Below are 10558 nucleotides of genomic sequence, written 5' to 3'. Positions count from 1 at the left end.
TAAAAACCTCGAAGAAGGTAACGAGATAGACAAGGTCCATACTGTCTTCACTTCAGCTTAGAAGCTACTAAACCTTCAGGAAAAAAAAACTTGTTAGAGATCTAGCTTGTCACTGTTTTGGTGGGGTCAGTTTTAATTTATAGTCTTGTTTATCAAATCTTTGTATATCAAAATCTAAGGCCAAGAAAGAAGGAGCAGTGTCCGTTAGGAAAGGGGCTGAGAGAGTCGACAGAAATCATTGTAGGTATAGTCATAAAACTATCAAGATCAATTTGAAGCAATATAATGACATTAATACACAAGGTCGTGTGCAAGGAGGAGGAGGAGGGGTGAGGAAGAAAGAGGAGGAGGGGTGAGGAAGGAAGAGGAGGGGAGGGAGAGGAGGAGGAGGGAAGGAAGAGGCGGGGTGGAAGAGGAGGAGAGAAGGAAGGGAGGGAGGAGGGAGGAAAGGAAGAGGAGGAGAGAAGGAAGGAAGGAAGAGGAGGGAGGGAGGGAAGGAAGGAAGGGGAGGAGGGAGGAAAGGAAGAGGAGGAGAGAAGGAAGGAAGGAAGAGGAGGGAGGGAGGGAAGGAAGGAAGGGGAGGAGGGAGGAAGGAAGAGGAGGAGAGAAGGAAGGAAGGAAGAGGAGGGAGGGAGGGAAGAGGAGGAGAGAAGGAAGGAAGAGGCGGAGGGAGGGAAGGAAGAAACGAAGAGGAGGAGGGAGGGAAGGAAGAAGAGAGGGGGAAAGAAGAAGAGGAAAGGAAAGAGAAGAGAGGAGGGGAGGGAGAAGGAGGAGGGGGAAGGAAGAGGAGGAGAAGGAAGGAAGAGGCGGAGGGAAGGAAGAGGAGGAAGGGAGGGAGGGAGGGAGGGAGGGAAGGAAGGAAGGAAGGAAGAGGAGGGAAGGAAGGAAGGAAGAGGAAGAGGGTTGTGGTGGAGGGGGAAAAGGAGCATAAAGGCATTATTCAGAAGAAACAGATGACGTACGCTACTTCAATCTAGGTGGGTGGTTTCTATTTTCGTTCTATTTAGTCTTAGAAAATCCTAACTGTTCACTTTCATCGTTCGGATTCATTGAAACGTATATAAACCGAAGTGTAGGCGGCTAGAGTACAGATCAAATACATAAATAGTTGTATACATAAATGTAGAGAGTTCCTTATACTGTGTATATAAATGTGTATATGTGTGTGCTTAAAATTTTTAAAAAATATTTTTGTTGTTTTTGTAAAATCTCAGAAAATAATTAAAAATTCACATTTTTTATCAAATTATTTTGTGTGTTTGTATCTATGTATGTGTGTATGTATGTATTATGTATGTATGTATGTATGTATGTATGTATGTATGTATGTATGTATGTATGTATGTATTGTGTTTGTGCTTGTATGTGTGTATGTATGTGTACATGTGTGTGCGCTTCACGGTGTCCGTCAGTCATTAGTCCTCTCAAAAATTATTTACACAAAGTTATGGTAGAAGACATTTTGCTATGGTGCCGCGCTGTGGAATCGGGCCCAGAACCAAGCTTTGCTTGTGTTCAATCAGTTCCAGGAAAAAATGAATGAGAAGTATGATTTTGAAAGAGGACAAGTACTTTGGTGGTTTGAAGAAGCTTACCGTATTATGAATGAAAAATTTATCAAGTATTAGAATCGTTTTTGTTTTTTTTTTCATGTGATTGTTTTGTTTTGTTTTTTTTTTCACATGCGATTTAAAATGCATATATGTAACAGCTGGTTGTCGGTAAGCGATGTTCAAATATCGATCACACTACTAGCTTATGAAGGTTCTAACACGTAAGCTGTTCTGCGCTGTAAAGTTTTCCGTCCCTAATGAGAAAACCTAGTTTTCAGTTGCCGCCTTGTTTTCGTCACGATCGTAGGGTGAGAGACGTAATGGCACAGCCGTTTTGGCGTCGCTTACTTAGCATCAATGGCACAGCCGTTTTGGCGTCGCTTACTTAGCATCAATGGCACAGCCGTTTTGGCGTCGCTTACTTAGCATCAATGGCACAGCCGTTTTGGCGTCGCTGACTTAGCATCAATGGCACAGCCGTTTTGGCGTCGCTGACTTAGCATCAATGGCACAGCCGTTTTGGCGTCACTGACTTAGCATCAATGGCACAGCCGTTTTGGCGTCGCTTACTTAGCATCAATGGCACAGCCGTTTTGGCGTCGCTTACTTAGCATCAATGGCACAGCCGTTTTGGCGTCGCTTACTTCGCATCAATGGCACAGCCGTTTTGGCGTCGCTTACTTCACATCAATGGCACAGCCGTTTTGGCGTCGCTTACTTCGCATCAATGGCACAGCCGTTTTGGCGTCGCTTACTTAGCATCAATGGCACAGCCGTTTTGGCGTCGCTTACTTAGCATCAATGGCACAGCCGTTTTGGCGTCGCTTACTTAGCATCAATGGCACAGCCGTTTTGGCGTCGCTTACTTCACATCAATGGCACAGCCGTTTTGGCGTCGCTTACTTCGCATCAATGGCACAGCCGTTTTGGCGTCGCTTACTTAGCATCAATGGCACAGCCGTTTTGGCGTCGCTGATTTAGCATCAATGGCACAGCCGTTTTGGCGTCGCTGACTTAGCATCAATGGCACAGCCGTGTTGGCGTCGCTTACTTAGCATCAATGGCACAGCCGTTTTGGCGTCGCTTACTTCGCATCAATGGCACAGCCGTTTTGGCGTCGCTTAATTCGCATCAATGGCACAGCCGTTTTGGCGTCGCTTACTTAGCATCAATGGCACAGCCGTTTTGGCGTCGCTTACTTAGCATCAATGGCACAGCCGTTTTGGCGTCGCTTACTTAGCATCAATGGCACAGCCGTTTTGGCGTCGCTGACTTAGCATCAATGGCACAGCCGTTTTGGCGTCGCTGACTTAGTATCAATGGCACAGCCGTGTTGGCGTCGCTTACTTAGCATCAATGGCACAGCCGTTTTGGCGTCGCTTACTTAGCATCAATGGCACAGCCGTTTTGGCGTCGCTTACTTAGCATCAATGGCACAGCCGTTTTGGCGTCGCTTACTTAGCATCAATGGCACAGCCGTTTTGGCGTCGCTTACTTAGCATCAATGGCACAGCCGTTTTGGCGTCGCTTACTTAGCATCAATGGCACAGCCGTTTTGGCGTCGCTTAATTCGCATCAATGGCACAGCCGTTTTGGCGTCACTTACTTAGCATCAATGGCACAGCCGTTTTGGCGTCGCTTACTTAGCATCAATGGCACAGCCGTTTTGGCGTCGCTTACTTAGCATCAATGGCACAGCCGTTTTGGCGTCGCTTACTTAGCATCAATGGCACAGCCGTTTTGGCGTCGCTTACTTCGCATCAATGGCACAGCCGTTTTGGCGTCGCTTACTTAGCATCAATGGCACAGCCGTTTTGGCGTCGCTTACTTAGCATCAATGGCACAGCCGTTTTGGCGTCGCTTACTTAGCATCAATGGCACAGCCGTTTTGGCGTCGCTTACTTAGCATCAATGGCACAGCCGTTTTGGCGTCGCTTACTTAGCATCAATGGCACAACCGTTTTGGCGTCGCTTAATTCGCATCAATGGCACAGCCGTTTTGGCGTCACTTACTTAGCATCAATGGCACAGCCGTTTTGGCGTCGCTTACTTAGCATCAATGGCACAGCCGTTTTGGCGTCGCTTACTTAGCATCAATGGAACAGCCGTTTTGGCGTCGCTTACTTCGCATCAATGGCACAGCCGTTTTGGCGTCGCTTACTTAGCATCAATGGCACAGCCGTTTTGGCGTCGCTTACTTAGCATCAATGCACAGCCGTTTTGGCGTCGCTTACTTAGCATCAATCAATGGCACAGCGTTTTGGCGTCGCTTACTTCGCATCAATGGCACAGCCGTTTTGGCGTCGCTTACTTAGCATCAATGGCACAGCCGTTTTGGCGTCGCTTAATTCGCATCAATGGCACAGCCGTTTTGGCGTCACTCTTAGCAATCAATGGCACAGCCGTTTTGGCGTCGCTTACTTAGCATCAATGGCACAGCCGTTTTGGCGTCGCTTACTTAGCATCAATGGCACAGCCGTTTGGCGTCGCTTACTTCGCATCATCAATGGCACAGCCGTTTTGGCGTCGCTTACTTAGCATCAATGGCACAGCCGTTTTGGCGTCGCTTACTTCGCATCAATGGCACAGTCGTTTTGGCGTCGCTTAATTCGCATCAATGGCACAGCCGTTTTGGCGTCGCTTACTTCGCATCAATGGCACAGCCTTTTTGGCGTCGCTTACTTAGCATCACTGATTCCAAGCTGACTTATTTCATATCAGACGTTTTAGTGTTTCTTCTATTTTAATGCTTTTCTCATTCGCTCCATTCTTCTCTCTTTCTCCTTCTCTCTCTCTCTCTCTCTTTTCTCTCTCCTCTCACACTCACTTACTCTCTCACACACACACATACACTATCCTTTATCTCTCCTTCTCTCGATCTCTCTTTCTCGCGTACACACAATGCACAGTCTCTCTCTCTCTCTCTCTCTCTCTCCTCTCTCTCTCTCTCTCTCTCTCTCTCCCTCTCTGTTTATGTGCGTGCATATTGCTTTTTAAGTGTTTAGGGAGAAAGTACTTGTGTCAATTGTTTTCAATAAATTTTGATGTTAATCTCTCCTTCTCTCTCTTCCTCTCTTTCCCTTTCCTTCCTCTCTCTATCTCTCCTCTCTCTCTCTCTCTCTCTCTTACCCTTTCTCCTTCTATCAGTGTATATTCCTGCGTGCGCGTACATATGTCTATGTCTGTATATATGCGTCTGCACATGTTTGCCTCCAGTGTCAAAAAGTGCTGTTGCCAAAACATACTGAATGTCCAGTCAGCCGTACCAAATAATCAGCGCCCAAGCAGCTGCACCCAGTCGTCTCATTCCGAAATGAGAGATAGTTTCTTATCAATGATAGTTCATGAAAATTTGTTAAATCTAGCATTTGTGGATTTTCTGATGATTCCCAATCTCACAATAGCCATATAACGACTATCTGCAACCGGAAACGGAAATATCACTTGAAGAAGAACAAAAGAAATAGGTTGGGTTCTTATATATGAAGGTTAATTGCAACAAAGAGTCTATCATAACCACTCCTTCGAGCGGACGGAACAAAATAAACAGCAGTTTCATATTAGCGACCGTACAATGAAAATACTTATTCTGAGTCTTTTGTGAACGCACCATGGTTAAATGGTTGAGACGTTTGCCTCGTATCAATGAGGTCCTAGGTTCGATTGCATTGCGTGGCACCTTGAGCAATTGCTTTATATTATTGCCATGGACCGCACCAGGCATTTTTACGGTGGGTGAAAGATGTAGCTATGGTGGTTGTGGGGTAAGAAGTTTGCTTTCTGGCCACATGTTTCTGTGTTCAGTCCCCACTGTAGGACATATTAGGCGAGTGTCTCCTATAGCCATGGGCGGTCCAAAGCCTTGTGAACAGATGTGATTGACGGAAACTGAAAGATGCCCGTCGTGTATATATATATATATATATATATATATATATATATATATAAGCGCAGGAGTACCTGTGTGGTAAGTAGCTTGCTTACCAACCACATGGTTCCAGGTTCAGTCCCACTGCGTGGCACCTTGGGCAAGCATCTTCTACTATAGCCTCGAGCCGACCAAAGCCTTGTAAGTCGATTTGGTAGACGGAACTGAAAGAAGCCTGTCGTATTTAAGTATGTGTGTTGTGAGTGTGTGTGTGTGTGTGTGTGTGTGTGTGTGTGTGTGTGTTTGTCAACCTAACGCTGGACTGAGTCGATGGAATCGACTTACCCCACCCCTTGAATTGATGGCCTTGTGCTAAAATTTGAAATCACTATTGAGTGACAGGTTAACTTAATTTCTCATGTTACATTTTGTGTGTGTGAGAAAACACGACCAGCTCTTCGGACACATGGAGAAAAAGTGGAGGAATAAAAAAGAAAATGGCAGGAGCAACTTAATCCCCTTCTGGTCAATTTGCGTCTTAACACCTATTGTTCAACGTTTATGTTCCATAACCTAAGCTTTTGGCCAATAGCAATTCTATAGAAACAGTATGGTATTAAAAATAAGTACTGGGTAGAATATGACTGACTAAAACCTCCAAAAGCGTTGCCCCAGCATAGCCGCAGTCTGGTGACTAAAACCAGTAAAAGGATGTTTTGGTCTGTTCGATCTTATCAATATAAAATAGTCTAACCAAGCCTTCTTGATCTGTTTTTACACATAGAATAAGAATTACAAATAATTTTTGGGTCAATATTATTTCCACGCCATCACAAGATCAAATTCTTATTGCGGGCTGTGAGGTTGTGTGACTCAATGATCCTGAGAGTTGAATTATGCCAGTGGAACACAAGTTTCTGGTACGGCTTTCCATGCAGGATAGGTAAAAGGATAAGCACCAGACTAATATGGACTACTTCTTCACAGAAGTAAAAGTAGGTTGCCGTTGGGCCAACACTACTACTTAGGAAAGAAGAAATGCTTCAGAAATATTGGTTACAAATGTTGGCACACGACCAGCAATTGCAGGGGTCAAGTCGATTACATGGACCCTAGTGCTCAACTGGAACTCATTTTATGGATCCCGAAAGGATGAAAGAAGGCAAAGTTGACCTCAGTGGAATTTGAACTCAGAATGTAAAGACGGGAGAAATGCCGCTAAGAATTTTACCTTGCGTGCTAACGATTCTGCCAGCTCTCCGCCTTAAGTTAGAGAAATATTGATGGTAATTCAAGACCTGGAAGAGGAAAGACAGCCCAGAGCTCATAGCAACGGAGAAAGATCGTTTATGACCTATATTTTATAGGAAGTGAAGTGTTTAAGTAATAGTACAATTTACACGATGTCCTTGCAAAAATGGGTTAGCCACAGCTGAACCAGTCAATAGGAAAAATGGAAGCACTCCGTCGGTTATGACAAAGAGGGTTCCGGTTAATCCGAATCAACGGAACAGCCTGCTCGTGAAATTAACGTGTAAGTGGCTGAGCACTCCATAGACACGTGTACCCTTAACGTAGTTCTCGGGGATATTCAGCGTGACACAGAGAGTGACAAGGCCGGCCCTTTGAAATACAGGTATAACAGAAACAGGAAGTAAGAGAAAGTTGTAGTGAAAGAGTACAGCAGGGATCACCACCATCCCCTGCCGGAGCCTCGTGGAGCTTTAGGTGTTTTCGCTCAATAAACACTCACAACGCCCGGTCTGGGAATCGAAACCGCGATCCTATGACCGCGAGTCCGCTGCCCTAACCACTGAGCCATTGCGCCTCCAATAGGAAAACTATCATTTATGATACTAGTGAATGTCATTTGAAAAGGAAAGGGTATGAACATCATGATTTTCCATTAACAAGTTCTCGAAACAAAAATTAAACTAAGCTTTATACCAATGTAAAAAAAAAGTCTTATAGACATGCAGGCATACGCATGTATATAAAGCGTTATATATCTACGTATATAAGGGCGTTTCAACAGTATTTTAGACCCCTGGGCAAATCAATGCACTGGTCTCTTCTGTGTTTATTTATTGACAGCAAGCCACAATATACATAGATTAGAACCGGGCCCCTTGTCTCGTGCGGCTCTTGAGCAACTATCCAGTGTGCCCAGGCCTTAAGACAGACTCCCATGTATATATGATCGAAATACATCCTCAATAAACGAACCAATGAAAGAGCTTCTACGTGGACACTCGATCAGCTAGAAATAGCTGCCATTTATCCTTAAAAATCGCGTTCTACTGTCAAATGCTTCATTGCTTAGAGTCGTCTTAGATATGCTACGTGTGTAAACTAAGCTCCACACGGCTCCGGCAGAAAGTAATGGCGAACTTCTGCTGACTCTTTCGCCACAACTTTCTCTCACTCTTTCCTCCTGCATCTTGCAGCTCACTTGTGATGGACCAGCGTCCAATCTAGATGGATAACCTGTACGCCAATGAAATCGAGAAACCGGCCCTTATGAGCCAGGCATGTCTCGAGAAGGACGTCATAAAAATTTTGAAATTTTGTGAACGTGAAATAATTCTGTTTTGGAACAGTGAATCTTGAAGCAGATAAAGTTATAGCGTGTAAACTTTAAAACTTTCAAAGTTTTAAAGAACTATTCAAAGAAAGTTGGGTTAAAACTTTCTTTGAATAGCAAGAGTCGAAAGCTGCCCGTGGAACTAAAGAAATTAATATAAAAACTGTTTATCTGGTTCCGAAACTAATGGAGAGTTTACAGATCAAAGCTAAATTTCTTTGCCTCGCGATTCGAGTTTTACACTTTTGAGAGCTTCGTGTGCAAGTGGGAGTGAGTGTGTATGTGTTTGTATCTGAGTGTGTATATGTATGAATGTATATGGACTTTATAGAGTTTAGTCACAAACTTAAATATATGTTAACACAAACACATCCTTTAACATAGTCGAAATGGATTATATCTCGAGGTTATTTATTTTTAAAGCAATTCTGTTTTCATCATTATCGTATGTAAATTTGGACTATTAGAGATTTTCTTATTAATATTTTTGCAAGTGCGGCGAATTCTATATTTCGATGATGAGACCGTAATGGTACTGAAACATGTCCAGATTTGTCTTCCGATATAGTGTAGGAGAATGCACAGACGACAAGACATTTTGTCCTGTGCTCTGACGATTCTGGCAATCCACCGCTTTTATATTCTACTGCTAATAATGACATAAATGTCTTTATTAACCACAGATAATAAACGAACAAATTACAAACAAATAGAAAGCAATTTGAAAGGAGAAGGGAAGAGAGGAAAATATAGCAAACGACAAAGAGGGAGTTAACTGCGAACGTAATTATAGGCACTAAAATACCAAGGTTAAAAACTAGCAGGTGGTTATACATTGAAAGCTGGCGACTTAATTTGTTTCATACTGATATGTTATGGAAGTGAACAACCTCCATGTAATGTAATTAGAGAAGAAAGGAGGAAAGAAAGAAGCAAACAAATGGCTGAAGAAATATATCTCTTTACTACTCACAAGGGGCTAAACACAGAGGGGACAAACGAGGACAGACAAACGGATTAAGTCGATTACATAGACCCCAGTGCGTGACTGGTACTTAATTTATCGACCCCGAAAGGATGAAAGGCAAAGTCGACCTCGGCGGAATTTGAACCCAGAACGTAACGGCAGACGAAATACGGCTACGCATTTCGCCCGGCGTGCTAACGTTTCTGCCAAGAAATAGAAATCTCTGTAGGGTTATAGAAAACTGATAGTAACTGACTCTGATCAGACGCTGCTGAAGAACCATTAGTGTCCTAGGGTCAAAAGTGGCAAGGATGAATGTACCAGGTTTTGCTTTGACTGTTCTACGTGTGTGTGTGTGTGTGTGTATGTGTGTGTGTGTGTGTGTGTGTGTGTGTGTGTGTGTATGTGTGTGTGTGTGTGTGTGTGTGTACAGGTATGCACATACATGAACATATAAGTATATATATAGTTAATCCGAACAAGAAAACAAAAAAAAAACACAACAACGCGAGGACGTGGAACAAATATAGTATTATTGGATGCTCAGGAAAGAAGGGAAGAAGGAGGGTTTAACGTTTCGAGCGGAGCTCTTCGTCGGAAACATAGGAGAAGGAAAGATCCAGAGAAGGGAAGACAGAGGAAAACAATCGCCAACGGTACATACGAGCAAAACGCTCCCCGTCCAAAGGACAGTGCTGAATGAAAAGCAATCAGTGTTTTCTTTTCATTAAAAAATAATTAAGCATGCCTTTATTTCAATAAATTTTTTTGGTTTTATTAAACGAAATAAAGGCAAAAAAAAAACTTCTTGGGAAACCAAATAGTCTTTCCTTCCTTCATGCCAAGTTTGAAGAAAATATCTCTTTTGCATCTCACTTTTTTGGTCTCTTAAATATTTTTTGCGCAAACTGCACGTGCATTTTTCTCGCGTACGCGTAGTATCGATCGCAACAGCTGATGTACTTGCGCGTACAAATGCACGTTCCCACGGCTTTATCGATCGCATTCTCACCTGGAATCGATTTTTGTAATTTTTTCAAGACTTGTACACGCCCTGATACTGTCGGTATCTACATATCAAATTTGAGCGCAATCGGATGGAGGATGCCCAAGATCCTAGAAGACACACACATACACAGACAGAACGTATTTTATATAATAGATATATACACACGCACGCGCACACATACACATACACACACGTACGTATATATGGATATATGTACAAATGCATATACACAGGCGCTGGCGTGGCTGTGTGGTAAGTTTGCTTCTCAGTCACATGGTTCCGGATCCAGTTTCCCTGCGTGACACCTTGGGCAAGTGTCTCTTACTGTAGTCTCGGGCAGATGAAAGCCTTGTAAGTAGATTTGGTAAATGGAAACTAAAAGAAGCTCATCGCATGTCTATATATATAGAGAGAGAAAGAGTCAACAGACGAGATCCAAAGATTCTCAATATAGAAAGCACTAAGTAGCGCTCAAATGATTTGAGCTTACACTCCGAAATCTTTGCCGAGGACCAAGTCCTAAGAGTAAAGTGTGGCTTCAAGAGGAATCCGGGTGAGCACGTATGGAGTTAATTAT

At 43.4% G+C, this 10558-nt stretch overlaps 1 long non-coding RNA gene across 1 annotated transcript in view; it reads left to right on the top strand.

Moving 5' to 3' along the window:
• Nucleotides 1–10558, top strand: part of LOC118762726 — a 17540-nt gene extending 6982 nt beyond the window's left edge. Inside the window, exons 2-3 of the long non-coding RNA XR_004998477.1 lie at nucleotides 8034–8041; nucleotides 10403–10558. This is a non-coding gene — a long non-coding RNA (uncharacterized LOC118762726). The remainder of the gene's footprint in view (nucleotides 1–8033; nucleotides 8042–10402) is intronic.

Source organism: Octopus sinensis, linkage group LG3 (genome assembly GCF_006345805.1).
Source record: "Octopus sinensis linkage group LG3, ASM634580v1, whole genome shotgun sequence".
Lineage (NCBI taxonomy): Eukaryota > Metazoa > Mollusca > Cephalopoda > Octopoda > Octopodidae > Octopus > Octopus sinensis.
This window is presented reverse-complemented; position numbering and strand designations above follow the sequence as displayed.